The sequence below is a fragment of the Schistocerca cancellata genome, chromosome 10 (assembly GCF_023864275.1).
Source record: "Schistocerca cancellata isolate TAMUIC-IGC-003103 chromosome 10, iqSchCanc2.1, whole genome shotgun sequence".
Lineage (NCBI taxonomy): Eukaryota > Metazoa > Arthropoda > Insecta > Orthoptera > Acrididae > Schistocerca > Schistocerca cancellata.
In genome coordinates, this window is record NC_064635.1 from 188863837 (window position 1) to 188883305 (window position 19469).

Consider the following 19469-nt stretch of genomic DNA (forward strand, 5'->3'; position numbering starts at 1 on the left):
TGTAATGTCAAAACTATACTAACCTATAGAATTCTTTTTCTTTAAGCAGCACAACCTAATGTAGCATGGCAAAGAAGGGAACCAGAGGAAAAATACTCCTGTCGGAGGACTCTGACAGAGAAGTGGAGAATCAGTTGGCTCAGTTCTCATTTTGACTTCATCGTTAAAACTTTTCGGATGGAAACTTATTCGCGCTTTTTGTGCTGAAAGGAATAGCTAACAGACAATGACGGTGGAAGAGAGAAGATACAGTGCTAGTGAGAGGAGACAGTGATGGTCGGTGAGAGAATATGGCGGTGAAAGAGAAAGAGAGATGGTGGAAGACAATAAAAATGGGAGCGAATTAGACAGGAGATATCATGCGTAGACTTGAGTGGTATGGACTCTGCCAGACCGACGAACTTTAAGGAATAAGACAGGGCACATATTGAATGAACATTTTAAACTTGTGGGTATAGTGGAAAAAATAAGTTTTGTGGTGCCATTGTACTGCGGAGCCTGTGGCAGCGGGAAAGAACGACAAAAAGATACGGTGTAAGTGTGAGAAGACACAGTAGTAGTGGGATATACTATAGATCAATTGGAGGAGAAGGAGACCGTGGGATATATTAGTAGCAGTGAGAGGGATATGCTGAGTATGAAGGCTTGACTGGATTAATGTTTACAATGTTCTGTGATAAAACTAGTAGGAATATGTTCGCATGCCAAAATTTTGGGTGAGGAAGGCGGCAATAGGATTGAGGCAACTGCTTTTAAAAGAAGAAAATATTTGCCCTTTTTATCCTCCGAGACGATTATTTTTCCGCTGGTTACAAGAAACACACGTGTAGACACTGTGTTCAGTCATGTGTTGGTTACTATATGGAAAGAAACCCACTTCGCTTGATCTTTATTTGCAATCCAAGTAACACAAGAATATTCGGGAAGATCGTAAAAGTAAACATTCAAAAATAATCGTAAAAGCGTTAATATTTCTTGAGCAAAAATACTCCACAATGCTTAATGAATACTCCAAACAACTCTTAAATCCACTGAAGTATTGAACAGTGCCCTAATTTGAAATAAATTATACTATCATTCTCATTCATTTCCTTACAGAACACTGACAACATTGGAAAAGAATCTAAAAGATTATAGAGCACAATGTTGGAGAACACTCCAGGATAATCTAGAACACTCTGAGGTATTCTAGAACTTTCCCAAGTACTTGAGAATATTCTAAAACATTCGTTACCTTTTTAAGAACGTTCGTAGTGACTCGAGGACATAACAGATAGAGCTCGAAATTCAGACACTCATAACTTCACAGCCGCTATAGCTACCACCGCGCAAACGCTATATCGGACAATGAGAGAACCAAGGGTAGTACCAGACAAAAAGAGCAATACTTACAACGAAAAGTCCCTCGAGGTTCTAAGATATCGAAGACCGATTTCGGCGTTTTCACACTTTGGCCGTTTAGTTTGAAATTATGGCTGAGTGGTTCGAGTGCTTTGCAGAAGTTAAAGAAGATCCTTTACTTATTCTCTCAGATAGCAAATACTAACCGTCAGAATTTCGCTTTTCACGTATTTCTGGTGTCGCAAAGAGGTCTCCCTGAAACAACCGAATTACAGGCCTTCCCGCCTCGTTCTGATTGTCTGCTATAATAGCATCTAGCTGTAACGCCTTTTCTGCCCATTTTCTTTGTTTATTGCCACTTACCTCTTCAGAAAAAAAACAGTTACCGCTCTGTGAACTAGGGACAGAGGATGACTTTGTGTGGAGAAGTCATGTTCCAGCCCTTGGTCGGTAAGCATGTCTGTTCCTAGTGGACATGAAATTAAATTAATTCGCCATGTGTTTGAATTAGGGATTCAATAAACTTGAGAGTATTAACGCTTTCTTGTTACCCTATAAATTACTTGCTTTTTTTTTTTTTTTTTTTTTTTTTTTTACTTATTGCATGTGAAATTCATTTAGTTTTTGTGCTGGTTTGGCCTTTGTGCTCGTAGTTTGTGCGTTGTTCAGTTTTCATACACATGGATCCAATGGGTACCCACGCTAAGCAACGTCTTTCACGCTTAGTTTGATGTGCTTTATCTCCAGTGATTTTCCCCCCGTCTCGTATTCGTGTACGAAAGGAATATTTCCCAGCGAGTAACTTTTTTGGGGGATAGAGTCTCGTCGCTTTGTCCGCAATCTTGAGACCACGTGGTGAGCGGGTAATTCGTTGCCGTAGTGGAGTCCAGTGAAAAATAGGTGTTCGCGATGGTGGCAGTAGTTTTGCTTGCCAGTGATCCGATAACCGTGTGAAGAATTTTCTCCAAAGCTAACTAAAATGTGGATCGGAGGCCACTTTTTTCTTTTAAGCGTCCTGTCGCCATTTCTCCAGCCGATGTAATCTGCGTGCTTGTTATTCCCAGTTCTTTGTAAACACCCTCTTGATCTTTCCGCTACGGTCAAGCCCTGGCACATACTCTCCTTTTCCTGTCAAATCATTTTACCTTATTCCTTACCGACAGAGCCAACAGCCTTGCCGCAATTGTAACATCGGTTTACGTCATATTATCGAATTTTAGCCCTGTTGGGCTTGGCTAGCACTTGGATCGGTCACCGTCCGGGTGAACCGAGCATTGTTGGCAAGAGGGATGCACTCTGCCAGGTCAACTGAGGGGCCACTTGATTGAGAAGTTGCGGCACTGGTTATGAAAACTGACAACGGCCGGGAGAGCGATGTGCTGGCCACATGCCCCTCAATATCCGCAGCCTCTGACGCCTATGGGCCCAGGTTGACATGGCTGTCGGTCGGTCCGTTGGGCCTTCCGGTGTTTATCGACAGAGATACCGCTGCTGAGATGATATCCAGACCTATGAAATTACAATGGAAGATTACGTAGTGAATTGTAACAACTAGCTTTTCTTTTTTACCCAAAAGTAAGACATTTTGAGTAATGAATTTGATGGTTACATACGGAATCTCCTTTCTAATGAATATACAGGGTGTTACAAAAAAAGGCCGGCCGGAGTGGCCGTGCGGTTCTAGGCACTACAGTCTGGAGCCGCATGACCGCTACGGTCGCAGGTTCGATCCTGCCTCGGGCATGGATGTGCGTGATGTCCTTAGGTTAGTTAGGTTTAAGTAGTTCTAAGTTCTAGGGGACTGATGACCACAGCAATTAAGTCCCATAGTGCTCAGAGCCATTTGAACCATTTTGTTACAAAAAGGTACGGCCAAACTTACAGGAAACATTCCTCACACACAAAGAAAGAAAATATGTTTTGTGGATGTGTGTCCGGAAACGCTTACTTTCCATGTTAGAGCTCATTTTATTACTTCTCTTCAAATCACATTAATCATAGAATGGAAACACACAGTAACAGAACGTATCAGCGTGACTTGAAACACTTTGTTACAGGAAATGTTCAAAATGTCCTCCGTTACCGAGGATACATGCATTCACCCTCCGTCGCATGGAATCCTTGATGCGCTGATGCAGCCCTGGAAAATGGCTTATTGTATCACAGCCGTCCACAATACGAGCACGAAGAGTCTCTACATTTGGTACCGGGGTTGCGTAGACAAGAGCTTTCAAATGCCCCCATATATGAAAGTCAAGAGGATTGAGGTTAGAAGAGTGTGGAGGCCATGGAATTGGTCCGCCTCTACCAATCCATCTGTCACCGAATCTGTTGTTGAGAAGCGTACGAACACTTCGACTGAAATATGCAGCAGCTCCATCGTGCATGAACCACATGTTGTGTCGTACTTGTAAAGGCACATGTTCTAGCAGCACAGGTAGAGTATCCCGTATGAAATCATGATAATGTACTCCATTGAGCGTAGGTGGAAGAACATGGGGCCCAATCAAGACATCACCAACAATGCCTGCCCAAACGTTCACAGAAAATCTGCGTTGATGACGTGATTGCACAATTGCGTGCGGATTCTCGTCAGCCCACACACGTTGATTGTGAAAATTTACAATTTGATGACGTTGGAATGAAGCCTCATCCGTAAAGAGAACATTTGCACTGAAATGAGGATTGACACATTGTTGGATGAACCATTCGCAGAAGTCTACCCGTGGAGGCCAATCAGCTGCTGATAGTGCCTGCACACGCTGTACATGGTACAGAAACAACTGGTTCTCCCGTAGCACTCTCCATACAGTGACGTGGTCAACATTACCTTGTACAGTAGCAACCTCTCTGACGCTGACATTAGGGTTATCGTCAACTGCACGAAGAATTGCCTCGTCCATTGCAGGTGTCCTCGTCGTTCTAGGTCCTCCTCAGTCGCGAGTCATAGGCTGGAATGTTCCGTGTTCCCTAAGACGCCGATCAATTGCTTCGAACGTCTTCCTGTCGGGACACCTTCGTTCTGCAAATCTGTCTCGATACAAACGTACCGCGCCACGGCTATTGCCCCGTGCTAATCCAGACGTCAAATGCGCATCTGCCAACTCCGCATTTGTAAACATTGCACTGACTGCAAAACCACGTTCGTGATGAACACCAACCTGGTGATGCTACGTACTGATGTGCGTGATGCTAGTACTGGAGAGCAATGAGTCGCATGTCAACACAAGCACCGAAGTCAACATTACCTTCCTTCAATTGGGCCAACTGGCGGTGAATCGAGAAAGTACAATACATACTGACGAAACTAAAATGAGCTCTAACATGGAAATTAAGCGCTTCCGGACACATGTCCACATAACATCTTTTCTTTATTTGTGTGGGAGGAATGTTTCCTGAAAGTTTGGCCGTACCTTTTTGTAACACCCTCTACAACCCGACCCTCGCCCCCACGACCAAGAAATAGTTAACGTATTAGAGTTTGCAAAGCTCCTGTTAAGAATTTCGTAATACTTGTAAGGAAAATAATGAAACTGGAATCATGTTTGTACGACCCGTCGGGTTGCGTTACGACTGCGTATTGTTTGATGAATTAGTTTCATGATAGGGCTATATTTCTTCTCCGGTCTGGCACAACCACTGCACATGCGACAGACGTTTACGGATGAATTACTCGTCCTTCTTACTCACAAAAAATTTACATGTATAATTAGTCGGCAATGAACCAAAATCCACTTGATGCGGCGAAAGAGTGTGCGTTATTAGGAGTGAGAGACATTAATTATAGCCATATTAGGTAAGCATTCTACCCTTCACGTAAAATTCCATATCTGCTTTTGAGCAACGCCACCTAGTAATTGTAACCTGTCCAAAATATCCTATGTACCTCTTTTAGTAACAAAAGTGAAAGTTAGGTTGATTTTAAAAGTTATGTGCCCGCTGGCATCGAGATAACAGTGGACATGCTGCAGTATTTGTGGCGATAATCATGAACTTTTATACCCATTTCACTTGGCATTTTCCGAACAGAATCGGGCAAGTCATGTGAACGAAGGGGTACAAATAGTTGCAACAGGTCAAAGCTAGCGCCTTCCCACACCACACGAAACCAGAGCGTCCTCGTCGTGCGTGTTCATGTTGGATCATAGCTGAGGCGTGCGCAGCCTTCGGTCATCCGCCGACCGCCTCGTCATGCTCCTAGCGCATAAAATCAAACTATGGCGTCTGTCACGCCAATATTTGTACTTTATGGGGTAACGAAGAGATATGGATGCCACCCCTACCCGACAGCCCACGCCAACAAATTGTAAGTGAACACACGCACTTGTGAGAGTACATTCATTTTACGTCACACCTAATCTTCAGATGTTTACATGTATTTACTTGCCGTGAACATCGTTTCTTAACTTATGAGGTTGTACAATAGTATCTTAACGATCTCCGTTGCAAAATTCTGCAACGCCATTCGTTCAGATACAATACTCATGACGCATATACAAATGTAAACATCTGCGGTCTGGATGCCAGGCAATGTGAAAAGTCATCATGATAAAGTAAACGCCTATAAAACTTACTAGTGGCAGGCGACTCATAAATTAGCTACAGCTTCAACAGTTGCTGTCTTCTAATACGTCCACTAAAGACAAGAATTATTTAGTAATGTAAATACGATAAAGAACAAGAAAAGAAAATACAGCAAATAGGCAGGAAATACCAGTCAGCAAGCAATTAAGCGTAGCTTTATCACTTTTGGTGACAGACTGGCCATTCGAGTGTTTGATATATAGTATATACAGAAACACTATTTATAAGCGTTTTTTTTTTAAATATTTGTCCAAAGATACTTTCGAATACTGATTGCATAGGCATGGGTCGATCTGGAAGTTTAAAAGTCCAAAGCGCTTAAACTTAGCATATATTGGTGCATGATAAGGAAGTGAAACTGGAAAAATGGGAACAACAGAATAGCGAATTACCAAATTGATAATACTCGCTCTCACACAGTCAACACATATAGGTAATACTGAGATATTTTTTTCGGCGTCAACCGAGCGAGGTGGCGCGGTGGTTATCACACTGGACTCGCAATCGGGAGGACGATGGTTCAATCCCGCGTCCGGCCATCCTGATTTAGGTTTTCCGTGATTTTCCTAAATCGCTCCAGGAAAATGCTGGGATGCTTCCTTTGAAAGGGCACAGCCGACTTCCTTCCCTGTCCTTCCCAAATCCGACGAGACCGATGACCACGCTGTTTGGTCTCTTTCCCCAAAACAATCCAATTCTCGGCGTCAGTACTGTCTGGCAAAATTTCTGGTATTGATAATAAGACGCTACTTATATAAGAAGCGTAGAAGGACGGATCCTCAAAAGTACAGACCAATATCCTTAACATCGGTTTGTTGCAGGATTCTAGAACATATTCTCAGTTCGAATATAATGAATTTCCTTGAGAGAGAGAGAGAAGCTGCTGTCCATGCATCAGCACGGATTTAGAAAGCATCGCTCCCGCGAAACGCAACTCGCCCTTTTTCCACATGATATCTTGCGAACCATGGATGAAGGGTATCAGACGGATGCCACATTCCTTGACTTCCGGAAAGCGTTTGACTCGGTGCCCCACTGCAGACTCCTAACTAAGGTACGAGCATAAGGGATTGGTTCCCAAATATGTTAGTGGCTCGAAGACTTCTTAAGTAATAGGACCCAGTACGTTGTCTTCGATGGTGAGTGTTCATCGGAGGTGAGGGTATCATCTGGAGTGCCCCAGCGAAGTGTGGTAGGGCCGCTGTTGTTTTCTATCTACACAAATGATCTTTTGGATAGGGTGGATAACAATGTGCGGCTGTTTGCTGATGATGCTGTGGTATACGGGAAGGTGTCGTCGTTGAGTGACTGTAGGAGGATACGAGATGACTTGGACAGGATTTGTGATTGGTGTAAAGAATAGCAGCTAACTCTTAATATAGATAAATGTAAATTAATGCAGATGAATGGCAGAAAGAATCCCCTACTGTTTGAATACTCCATTAGTAGTGTACTGTTTGACACAGTCATGTTGATCAAATATTTGGACGTAACGTTGCAGAGCAATATGAAGTGGAACAAGCATGTAATGACAGTTGTGGGGAAGGCGGATAGTCGTCTTCGGTCCATTGGTAGAATTTTGGGAAGATGTGGTTCATCTGTAAAGGAGACCGCTTATAAAACACTAATACGACCTTTTCTTGAGTACCGCTCGAGCGTTTGGGATCCCTATCAGGTCGGATTGAGGGAGGACACAGAAGCAATTCAAAGGCGGGGTGCTAGATTTGTTACTGGTAGGTTTGATCATCACGCGAGTGTTACGGAAATGCTTCAAGAACTCGGGTGGGAGTCTCTGGAGGAAAGGAGGCGTTCTTCTCGTGAATCGCTGCTGAGGAAATTTAGAGAACCAGCGTTTACTGCCGCCAAGTTATATTTCGCGGAATGACCACAAAGATAAGATAAGAGAGATTATGGCTCGTACAGAGGCATATAGGCAGTCATTTTTCCCTCGTTCTGTTTGGGAGTGGAACAGGGAGAGAAGACGCTAGTTGTGGTACGAGGTACCCTCCGCCACGCGCCGTATGGTGGATTGCGGAGTATGTATGTAAATGTAGATGTAGATCTTCAGACTGTCATATTGAGATACTGACAATAATACTGAACCTGGAAGGTGTCCCTTAACTCGCTCGCTTTCTGTCAGGAATTTCTTTTGCGGTCTGTGTTAAAACTGGCCCATGTTTCTCTGACTTCCTAACCGTGTCATAGCTCACGATGCATTTCGCAGACAAAAGGTAAATTGCGTCACACGTAATCGTCCCATGTTGACATTTTCACGCATGCTGTAGTGCAGAGGAATAATTCCTCACTGCATAGAGTATTCCCCGAAGCGGACCATTATCGTGAAATTCCCATCCCTCACCCCCGTCCTGCCCCCCTCGTGCGTAACACAGTTTAGCGGCCGCCGCTGCGCGGTGTTCAGCTGTGAGAGTCGTGTCAGCCGCTCCTGGCAGGGTCGCCAGTACCGCGTGGAGTGGCCGCGCCGCAGGCCGGACAATATCGTTTGTGGAGCCCCGCCCACAGGGCGCGGACAGCCAATTAAGCGGCTAACTGCTGTGCCGGTGGCCAGGTTCGCGTTTAGGCAGTGCTGGTACTCGCTACCTGCCGCACCTCACCAGGGACTCCAGCAGGCGAACACACTTAGCGCCGTTATGCTACAATGCTGCTGAAATTCATAGAACAGCAATGATCTTAAAGTGTGTAACTGCGAAAGCTGTCAGATTCTCGGTTAACCATTAACTCGCAAGGTGAATTTTCTGAAAAGTATACGACATGGTGTGTAAATCGAGATTCAAGGCGCAAATCATTTGAAATTATTAATTTACGTTACATAATACACTCCTGGAAATGGAAAAAAGAACACATTGACACCGGTGTGTCAGACCCACCATACTTGCTCCGGACACTGCGAGAGGGCTGTACAAGAAATGATCACACGCACGGCACAGCGGACACACCAGGAACCGCGGTGTTGGCCGTCGAATGGCGCTAGCTGCGCAGCATTTGTGCACCGCCGCCGTCAGTGTCAGCCAGTTTGCCGTGGCATACGGAGCTCCATCGCAGTCTTTAACACTGGTAGCATGCCGCGACAGCGTGGACGTGAACCGTATGTGCAGTTGACGGACTTTGAGCGAGGGCGTATAGTGGGCATGCGGGAGGCCGGGTGGACGTACCGCCGAATTGCTCAACACGTGGGGCGTGAGGTCTCCACAGTACATCGATGTTGTCGCCACTGGTCGGCGGAAGGTGCACATGCCCGTCGACCTGGGACCGGACCGCAGCGACGCACGGATGCACGCCAAGACCGTAGGATCCTACGCAGTGCCGTAGGGGACCGCACCGCCACTTCCCAGCAAATTAGGGACACTGTTGCTCCTGGGGTATCGGCGAGGACCATTCGCAACCGTCTCCATGAAGCTGGGCTACGGTCCCGCACACCGTTAGGCCGTCTTCCGCTCACGCCCCAACATCGTGCAGCCCGCCTCCAGTGGTGTCGCGACAGGCGTGAATGGAGGGACGAATGGAGACGTGTCGTCTTCAGCGATGAGAGTCGCTTCTGCCTTGGTGCCAATGATGGTCGTATGCGTGTTTGGCGCCGTGCAGGTGACCGCCACAATCAGGACTGCATACGACCGAGGCACACAGGGCCAACACCCGGCATCATGGTGTGGGGAGCGATCTCCTACACTGGCCGTACACCACTGGTGATCGTCGAGGGGACACTGAATAGTGCACGGTACATCCAAACCGTCATCGAACCTATCGTTCTACCATTCCTAGACCGGCAAGGGAACTTGCTGTTACAACAGGACAATGCACGTCCGCATGTATCCCGTGCCACCCAACGTGCTCTAGAAGGTGTAAGTCAAGTACCCTGGCCAGCAAGATCTCCGGATCTGTCCCCCATTGAGCATGTTTGGGACTGGATGAAGCGTCGTCTCACGCGGTCTGCACGTCCAGCACGAACGCTGGTCCAACTGAGGCGCCAGGTGAAAATGGCGTGGCAAGCCGTTCCACAGGACTACATCCAGCATCTCTACGATCGTCTCCATGGGAGAATAGCAGCCTGCATTGCTGCGAAAGGTGGATATACACTGTACTAGTGCCGACATTGTGCATGCTCTGTTGCCTGTGTCTATGTGCCTGTGGTTCTGTCAGTGTGATCATGTGATGTATCTGACCCCAGGAATGTGTCAATAAAGTTTCCCTTTCCTGGGACAATGAATTCACGGTGTTCTTATTTCAATTTCCAGGAGTGTATTTGCTTTTACCATTATTTAAGTGTTACTGAAACGTTCCTCGTTGATCTAGTTGCACGAAATAGCACCTGCAGTGTTTTACTTTTTGTCACCAAAAATCACTTATTTTTGTGCAGTTTTTCTAGTTGTACACATAAAAGAACTGTTAGAGAACTGAACTTTACATTCTGAAAACTTATAGTAACTCTGTATGGAGGAAATTTTCACATAAAACTCAATTCCAGAGTTGAAACTTGCACGTAAAAACTGTGCTCCATGGATACACAAAAGAAAGTCTACAAGTTGACATTCAGTAGTGGAATCTACATTTCCCGTTAGAACCACTCAGAACACATTTTACTTTAACTAACATGTATTTCATCGGAGAACTGGAACTCCCAGATCACAATTCCTGAAGTCCTTCCTTTGAATGATCCTCTGTTAGGAGAACTGTGATCACTGCTTTTTGAAAAATCGTTTATATTGCTGACCTCTTCCTTTTTCCATCTACGAACAATTTCGTTACACTTAGGATAATTAAAATCGACATTTCTGCGAATACATTTTGTACGGAATTGAGGGAAACAGGTATGCAGTTCATGAAGCGCGGTCTACGGGACCACAACACGTCTCACTAACACGTGTCAGATGATGAAGCTGGCGATGCAACCAGAAACAGAACATAGTAGGATTAGTAATCTCAAGAAGTTCGCAAGGGTATTGTAGCATTCTGCCAGAAATGACCTTGAGGTCAAGTTCATAAATTTTTGCGCAGCTTGAGAGACCAAACCTCGTGAGTTAAATTTTACTAATCTATTTCGTTGTTGAGAAGAATGTATGAGACTAGCGAAACACTACCAGACTTTCAGAAAATGACACGAGGCGTCATGTGCAATTATTGTCGCACAACCAGCTTACAAGCTCGTGTATCCATGTTCCTGAGCAGAAGAATATACAAACGAATGGCAAAGAAAATTGAGGATCTGTGAGACGACGATTAGGTTGACCTTAGGAAATGTAAAGGCACCAGAGAGGCAGTTCTGCCGTTGCGATTCATAATATGAGCAAGACTAACGAAAAGTCAAGACACTTTCACAGGATTTGTCGACTTGCAAAGGCGTTCGACAATGTAAAATAGTGCAAGATGTTCAAAATTCTGAGAAAAATAGGGGCAAGCCATGGGGAAGGACGGTTAATCTACAGTATGTACAACAACCAAGAGGGAACAGTAAGGCTGGAAGAACGAGGTACAGGGGTTAAATTTGGTGTAAGAAGGAGTAGTAGTCTTTCTTCGTTACTGTTCAATCTCTAAATCACAGACGGAAACAAACGACAGGTTCAAGATTAAAATTCGACGTGAATGTCAACGATGAAATCCAGTGATGACACTGCTGTTCTCAGTGAAAGTAAAGAAGAGGCACCCGACCTGTTAAGGGGACTGAACAGTTTAATGAGTACAGAACAGGAATTTGGAGTAAATCAAAGAAAGGCGAAAACCATGAGTAGTAATGGAAATGAGAACATCAAAAAACTTAACATCGGAATTGGTGGCCACAAAGTAGACGAACTTAAGGTATTCTGCTCCATTTGTTTTCATCAGTCTTCTGATGCGCCCGGCCACGATTTCCTCTCCTCTGCCAACCTTTTCATCTCTGAGTAACATTCGCAACCTACGTCCTCAATTATTTGCTGGATATACTACAGTCTCTGTCTTCCTCTACGGTTTGTACCCTCTGCAGCTCGCTGTGGTAGCATCGAACTTATTCCCATATGTCTTAACAGATGTCCTACCATCTTGTCCCTTCTTCCCGTCAATGTCTTCCGTATATTCTTTTCTTCCCTGATTCTGCTGAGAACCTCCTCACCTCCTCAGTCCACCTAGTTTTCAATGTTCTTCTGTACCATTACATCCCAAATGCCTCTATTCTCTTCTGATTATCGCACTATACATTGATCTTGCCAAAAGCCGAGAAGCGATTCTTCTTAGTGTTGTAGCTCTCTGGGGCACTCTGGGATGCTCTCTGGGTCACTCTGGGATTCTCTCTGTGAGTTTCTATTATAGCCTCAATAAATTAAAAACCTCAAAGTCCTGCTCAGACACACAGCCGTAGGCCATCCTAGAAAATGGCCTCACGGTAAGTGAGGTCTCCTTATCAGGGTGAATTAAGTATGTTTCATATTAAAAACTTTTTTTTATCTATTATATTATTAATTTTTATCTATTAAACAATTATCTGTTGGGTGGTCTACGTAGTTTAGGCGTGGGGATCGTGGGTGGGTCTCATGTACTACAGCTCTTATGCTATTCCCATCTTGTATGCTTGAGAGAGCGTGTGACCTTCATTCGGACTTAGACTCTGTGAGCGCTTGCTCTGACAGCGTCCCTATATATTACTAGACCCGTGTTGCTGGAAAATCAAACTTTGAGATAAGATAAGGACTTCCGGTGCCTGGCGCAGGGGTCTGGCTGCACTTCCGGTCTCGGCGCCAGTCTCTCCGCTGCCGCCGAGTAGTGAGGATGTATAGGGCAGTTTAATGTAGCTTCTGTTCTTAAGAGTATTTCTATCGTTTTAAACGAATTCCTTATCAGTAAATATGATCTACGTCATTACTGATGTGCTCTTAGAGGTGTACTGCGTTAAAGAAGGCTGTTGTCTTAAAGTGGCCCATCAACGCAACACGGGCCACAATGCTGTGGTTCAAACTTACATTCTCAGAAATTTCTTTCTCAAATTAAGGCCTACGTATGATACTCAGATTATCTCGGCCAGGAATGCCCACTTTACCAGTGCTAATATGCTACTTATGTCCTCCTCTTCCGTCCATCATAGATTATTTTGCTGCAATCTTTAGCAGAATTCCTTAACTTCATCTACTTCGTGATCACCAATTATGGTAAGTTTCTCGCTGTTTTCGTTTCAGCTACTTCACATTACTTTCGGCTTTTTCGATTTACTCTCAGTCCTTATTCTGTACACATTAGACCATTCCATTCAATAGATCCTGTATTCTTCCTCACTTTCACTGAAGATAGTAATGTCATCAGCGAATCTTGTCACTGATATATTTTCTCCTTGAATTTTAGTCCTACTCTTGAAGCTTCCATTAATTTGCGACATTATGACTTCGATTTATGGATTGAAGAGTAGGGGTGAAATACTACATCCCTGTCTTACATCCTTTTTAATTCTTGCATTTCGTTCTTGGTCCTCCACTCTTATTGATCCCTGTAGGTTCTCGTACGTATTCTATGCTACCCGTCTTTCCCTGGAACCTATCCCTGTTTTTCTTAGAATTTCGATCATCTTGCACAATTTTATATGATCGAACGATTTTTCTAGGGCTACAAATCCTATGAATGTGTCTTGATTTTTCTTCAGCCTCGCTTCCATTATCAAACGGAACGTCAGAATTGCCTCTGGTGCCTTTACCTTTCGTAAAGCCAAACTAATTGTCGTCTAACACATCCTCAATTTTCTTTTCCACACTTTTATATATTGTTATTGTCAGCAACGTCGATGTATGAGGTGTTAAACTAATTGTAAGATAATTCTCGCACTTGTCGGTTTTTGCAGCCTTGGGAATTGTGTGTATGATGTTTTTTCCGTAAGTCTGAAAGTATATCACCAGTTTCACACATTTTACACACCAACGTGAATCATCCTTTTGTTGCCACCTCTCTCCCAATGATTTTGAAAATTCCGATGGAATGTAATCCATCGCTTATGCCTTATTTGATTTTGTCTTCGAAATTCTGTCCCTTCTGTATTGACTCCTGCTTCTTCTTCTAACACTTCATCAGACACATCTTCCCCCTCATGGAACCGCGCGACTGCTACGGTCGCAGGTTCGAATAATGCCTCGGGCATGGTTGTGTGTGATGTCCTTAGGTTAGTTAGGTTTCAGTAGTTCTAAGTTCTAGGGGACTTATGACCACAGATGTTGAGTCCCATAGTGCTCAGAGCCATTTGAACCATTTTGAACCCCCTCATGGAGGTATTCAATATACTCTTTTGCCCTATACCCTCTCTTCTCTCCATTTAAGAGTGGAATTCTCACTGCAGTCTTAATGTTACCACTCTCCCTTTGAATTTCACCAAATGTTGTTTTGGATTTCAGTTCTTCCTATAATCATTTCTTTCTTTATTTCTTCGCCTTTATCATGCAGCCCTTAGCTTCCCTGTACTTACGAGTTATTTAATTCGTAAGAGAAGTGTGTTTCTGCATTCTAAATTTCATGGAACGTTTTCGTGCTTTCTTCTTTCGTCTGTCAACTGAAGTTCTACTTGTTACACTTAATTTCTTCGCAGTTACGTTCCATTTACCTATGCTTCCTTTCCAACTTCTGTGACTGTCCTTTTTAGAGATGTCAATTTCTCTTCAACTGAACTGCCTACTGAGCTGTTCATTATCGCAGTCTCTATTACCTCACAGAACTTTAAGCATTTCCTTACTCCACTTCTTTGTGCATTGATTCTCCCTGACTAATCTTTTAAACTTCAGTCTGCTCTTAATTATTAGTAAACTGTGATCTGATTCTATATCTCCTCCTACGCGTGCTTTACAATTTATTATCTGATTTCGAAATCTCTGACTGACCGTGTTATCATCTAACTCGATTCTTCCTGTATTTTCCCACCTTTTCGAAGTATACCTCCTCATGTCATTCTTTCAGAAAATATTTGCTATAAACATCTGAAATTTGTTCCAGTACTCAATTACTCATTCTCCTCTTTCAGTTCTAGTACAAAGCCCATGTTCTTCCGTAATCCTTACTTCTACTCCTTTCCCACAAACACATTGCGACGTCTCATGACTATTAGATTTTCACCTCTCCCTTTAACGTACTAGATTACTGTTACAATATCCTCATATACTTTCCCCATCTGCTTGCGACGTCGGCATGTATACGTGAACTATCATTGTCGGTGTTGGTTTGCTGTCGATTTTGATAAGAAGAATCCTATTACTGAAATGTTTAGAGCAACTCACTCCCTGTGCTACCTGCTATTCATAACGAATCATACTTCCGTTACGCCATTTTCTGCTTCTCTCGATATTGTCCTATATTTATCTGACCAGAAATCGTTGTCTTCTCTCCATTTCACTTCACTGACTCCCACTATTTACATTTCCCTTTTCGGATGTTCTAGTTTCCCTATCAACTTCTAACATTCCACGCCCGACTCGTAAAACGTAATCGTTTTGTTGATTATTCAGTCTTTTATCTCAAGGCGACCTTCGCCTTGGCAGTTCCTTCACGAACACTCGAATAAGAGACTAGTCCGGAATCTTGCCAATGGAGAAAGCACCACGACACTTTTTTCAGGTACAGGCCACTTGTCCTGTGGATACACATTATGTGTCTTTAATGTAAAGGTTACCACTGCCTTCTACAGCCTCATGTCGTTGATCATTGCTGATTATTCCGCATTTAGGAGCTGTTTCCCACCTGTAAGGGCAAGAGAGTGCCCTGAACCTCTATCCGCTCGTGCACCTTCTTTGAGAAGGCCGTCGGCAGCATGAAAATGACTTCTTATGCCGTAAGTCTCGGTCCGCCATTACTGATAATTTTTATTCAAAATTTAAGCACTGGCAAGGTTCTAACCCGGAATTTAGGACGTTCTGATTACTACTGAAAGACGCTACTTCTAGACCACGGATTTTTTTTTTGCCATTCACGTCTGTTATGTTTGTATCCAGTGCGTTTTTCTAGGTAATACAATTTTGAAACTCAACTGTGTTATTTGTCAATTATAGCGCCATCTATCACACAAAGGCAAAAGTGATGTATACAACTTTTACGCATTTTTCCCGTAGAAGCTATATACCCTACAAAAATGAGATGTGTGGACAATGGTATAGCCACATAGAACTTATAGAAATATTGAACAAGTATTTTTCCATTTTTTACTCCGACGCGTAGTTCTTGCGTTATTTTTGTGTGAAGATAAAACTCGCCTAGTATAGTTTGATAACGCACAAGTGTTACGCAAAGACTGCTACACTTGTAGAAAAAAGTCCATGGAGCGTTTGAGTTCTGTAAGAAAGGAGATAAATACGCAGCCACGACGCGCCGATAATACAACTATCAGTCGACCACGATATTATTCCACCTGGGAGAGAGACCAGAAGTAGGCTTTAGTGAGATTGTATCGTGATATTGCTAGGTGCCGGGACTAGCAGTGTATTTAACACTACATTTTTCTTGAATCTTCATATGGAAATGATGCTGTAAGCCCCCCTTTTCTAACTCCGACTTTTGCTGTTGCACATGGATTAAGAAGAAACGCGAACTGACTCTAATCGACCCTGCAAGTGGAGTAGAAAAGAGTTTGGCACCTGCAATAATTTAATTTGATAGAAATTAATATGATAAATAAGTTTCATTAACGTGGTGAGAAATAAAAGGGTTGCGCTACGGATCTAGAGAATGAAATTTCTGTCAAAAATAACAATTTGATTTATTATGACTAAACTCAAAATAATAAACACAACACATGAAACATTTACAATACGTCAAATTGGATACTCAAATAAATGCTGTGAAGGTGAAGTTGTCCTTAAACTAGCTTGTGATGTTTATGACCAAGTGGTATGTGGAGCCAATTCCTTGCAACTCAAATCTTAAGAGAAACACCCAGCCAAACCATCATTAATTGCTGCTACAGTAGTGAGAACTCAGACAATGAACACCCAAGACAGAACCACGTTAGAAAAGACGGAAACAGGCGCACTCTGCTGAGCTCTGATGGTCACATAGTAAAATTCCTTAATCTGCCGGTGCTGCGGACATACATTACCAAGCTGTCTTCTTAACTGCAAGGACACGATCTGGCGCACCGAAGGCAATGGCTGGTTGCTTCGACGCCCAGTCGTGGTGATGATAATATCGCGAGTATAGCCAGAAACAAATTATCCTGGTCTGATTATTCCAGACTAAAGACTTCCTATCAATGCAAATGCGCCTCTGAGGGAGACGAAGAAGGCTCGCCACTGACGGTACAATGATTGATTTTAACAAGCGAAGTCACACAGTTACTCCGATACAGTCAACTTTAGCCAAAACTGCTCAAGATGGACAACATAGGCCATTTGTACGCAGAACGCTCAATTGCCAACTGTACTCGGAAAGTTACGCTGAAGTCGAAATTTCAGCAACTTCGTCAAACAGTTACAATTAAATGAAAGTATACTCGACAGCCAACGAAAGTCAGGCTGTCCAGAGCAGCGAGAGCTCAATCCTGTAACCTACTCCGACCGAAAGGCGAGAGACGACTCTCTCAACAGCACCCATACGAGCCTAACACAGAACATTCCCGCCTGTGCCTCGAAAACCGGCGGAAACATTACTATTCCACCAATGGAGATACTTGGCGCCAATTTCTGCGTCGACTTTGCTACGTCACAGAGCTATCCCCTGAGCAAGCCAATCACAGTTATGATTTTGCAGAAAACGCGGGAATTTTCCCGCCAAGACTGCCTGGGAACACAAGCCATTCCCATGCCTCGCTCGTAGCCCGCCAGAAAGTATTTTCACTAAGTTTCTGCGAAGTACGAGGTGCATTCAAGTTCTAAGGCCTCCGATTTTTTTTCTCCGGTCTGGAAAGAGATAGAAACATGTGCATTGTTTTAAAATGAGGCCGCGTTCATCGTCAATACGTCCCAGATATGGCAGCACCGTATGACAGATGGAATTTTACCGCCAGCGGCGAGAATGAGAACTGTTTTAAATACTTAAAATGGCGACGTTTTCCTTACTTGAACAGCGTACAATCATTCGTTTTCTGAATTTGCGTGGTGTGAAACCAATTGAAATTCATCGACAGTTGAAGGAGACATGTGGTGATGGAGTTATGCATGTGTCGAAAGTGCGTTCGTGGGTGCGACAGTTTAATGAAGGCAGAACATTGTGTGACAACAAACCGAAACAACCTCGGGCTCACACAAGCCGGTCTGACGACACGATCGAGAAAGTGGAGAGAATTGTTTTGGGGGATCGCCAAATGACTGTTGAACAGATCGCCTCCAGAGTTGGCATTTCTGTGGGTTCTGTGCACAAAATCCTGCATGACGACCTGAAAATGCGAAAAGTGTCATCCAGGTGGGTGGCACGAATGCTGACGGACGACTACAATGCTGCCCGTGTGGCATGTTGCCGAGCAATGTTGGCACGCAACGACAGCACGAATGGGACTTTCTTTTCGTCGGTTGTGACAATGGATGAGACGTGGATGCTATTTTTCAATCCAGAAACAAAGCGTCAGTCAGCTCAATGGAAGCACACAGATTCACCGCCACCAAATAAATTTCGGGTAACCGCCAGTTCTGAAAAAATGATGGTGTCCATGTTCTGGGACAGCGAGGGGGTAATCCTTACCCGTTGCATTCCAAAAGGCACTACGGTAACAGGAGCATCCTACGAAAATGTTTTGAAGAACAAATTCCTACCTGCACTGCAACAAAAACGTCAGGGAAGGGCTGCGTGTGTGCTGTTTCACCAAGACAACGCACCCGCACATCGAGGTAACGTTACGCAACAGTTTCTTCGTGATAACAACTTTGAAGTGATTCCTCATGCTCCCTACTCACCTGACCTGGCTCCTAAAGACTTTTGGCTTTTTCAAACAATGAAAGACACTCTCCGTGGCCGCACATTCACCAGCCGTGTTGCTATTGCCTCAGCGGTTTTCCAGTGGTCAAAACAGACTCCTAAAGAAGCCTTCGCCGCTGCCATGGAATCATGGCGTCAGCGTTGTGAAAAATGTGTACGTGTGCAGAGCGATTACGTCGAGAAGTAACGCCAGTTTCATCGATTTCGGGTGAGTAGTTAATTAGAAAAAAAATCGGAGGCCTTAGAACTTGAATGCACCTGGTTACGGAATCTCTAGCCCAGCCGCTCCGTCAGGCCCCTGTGGGCGTGTCGCCCCCCGCTCTTATGACAATGTACGCGTCTGGACAGCATCCACTCAACTCCCTCACACCCGTCAGCATAACCCTTTCAAGATCAGCAGAACCCGCCTGTCACCAGACCACCTGGGTGACGAGAGACGCTGCGTGGGAAGTCCGTGTGTGAAGGAGTAGCAACTTTTCACCGCATGCAATTAGATAGGAAAATATTCATATCTTCTGAGTTCTCATTACTAGCCTTGTAATGACCATACTCGGCTATGTTTCCCCAAATCGAATTACTCAGAGTAAGATAGAAATTTGAGAGCGGGCTCATGCCACCTCTCAATATTTCTAGAGAATATGCTGAACCACTTGATAGTATATGCACAGCTGTCTGGAAATTATTCACATTGCGAT

The 19469-nt window shown here is 44.1% G+C and overlaps 1 protein-coding gene across 1 annotated transcript in view; it reads right to left on the bottom strand.

Moving 5' to 3' along the window:
• The window catches only part of LOC126106236 (potassium voltage-gated channel protein eag-like), a 442532-nt gene that overhangs the window by 236542 nt on the left and 186521 nt on the right, over window positions 1–19469 (bottom strand). The gene's annotated exons all lie outside the window — the stretch shown is intronic.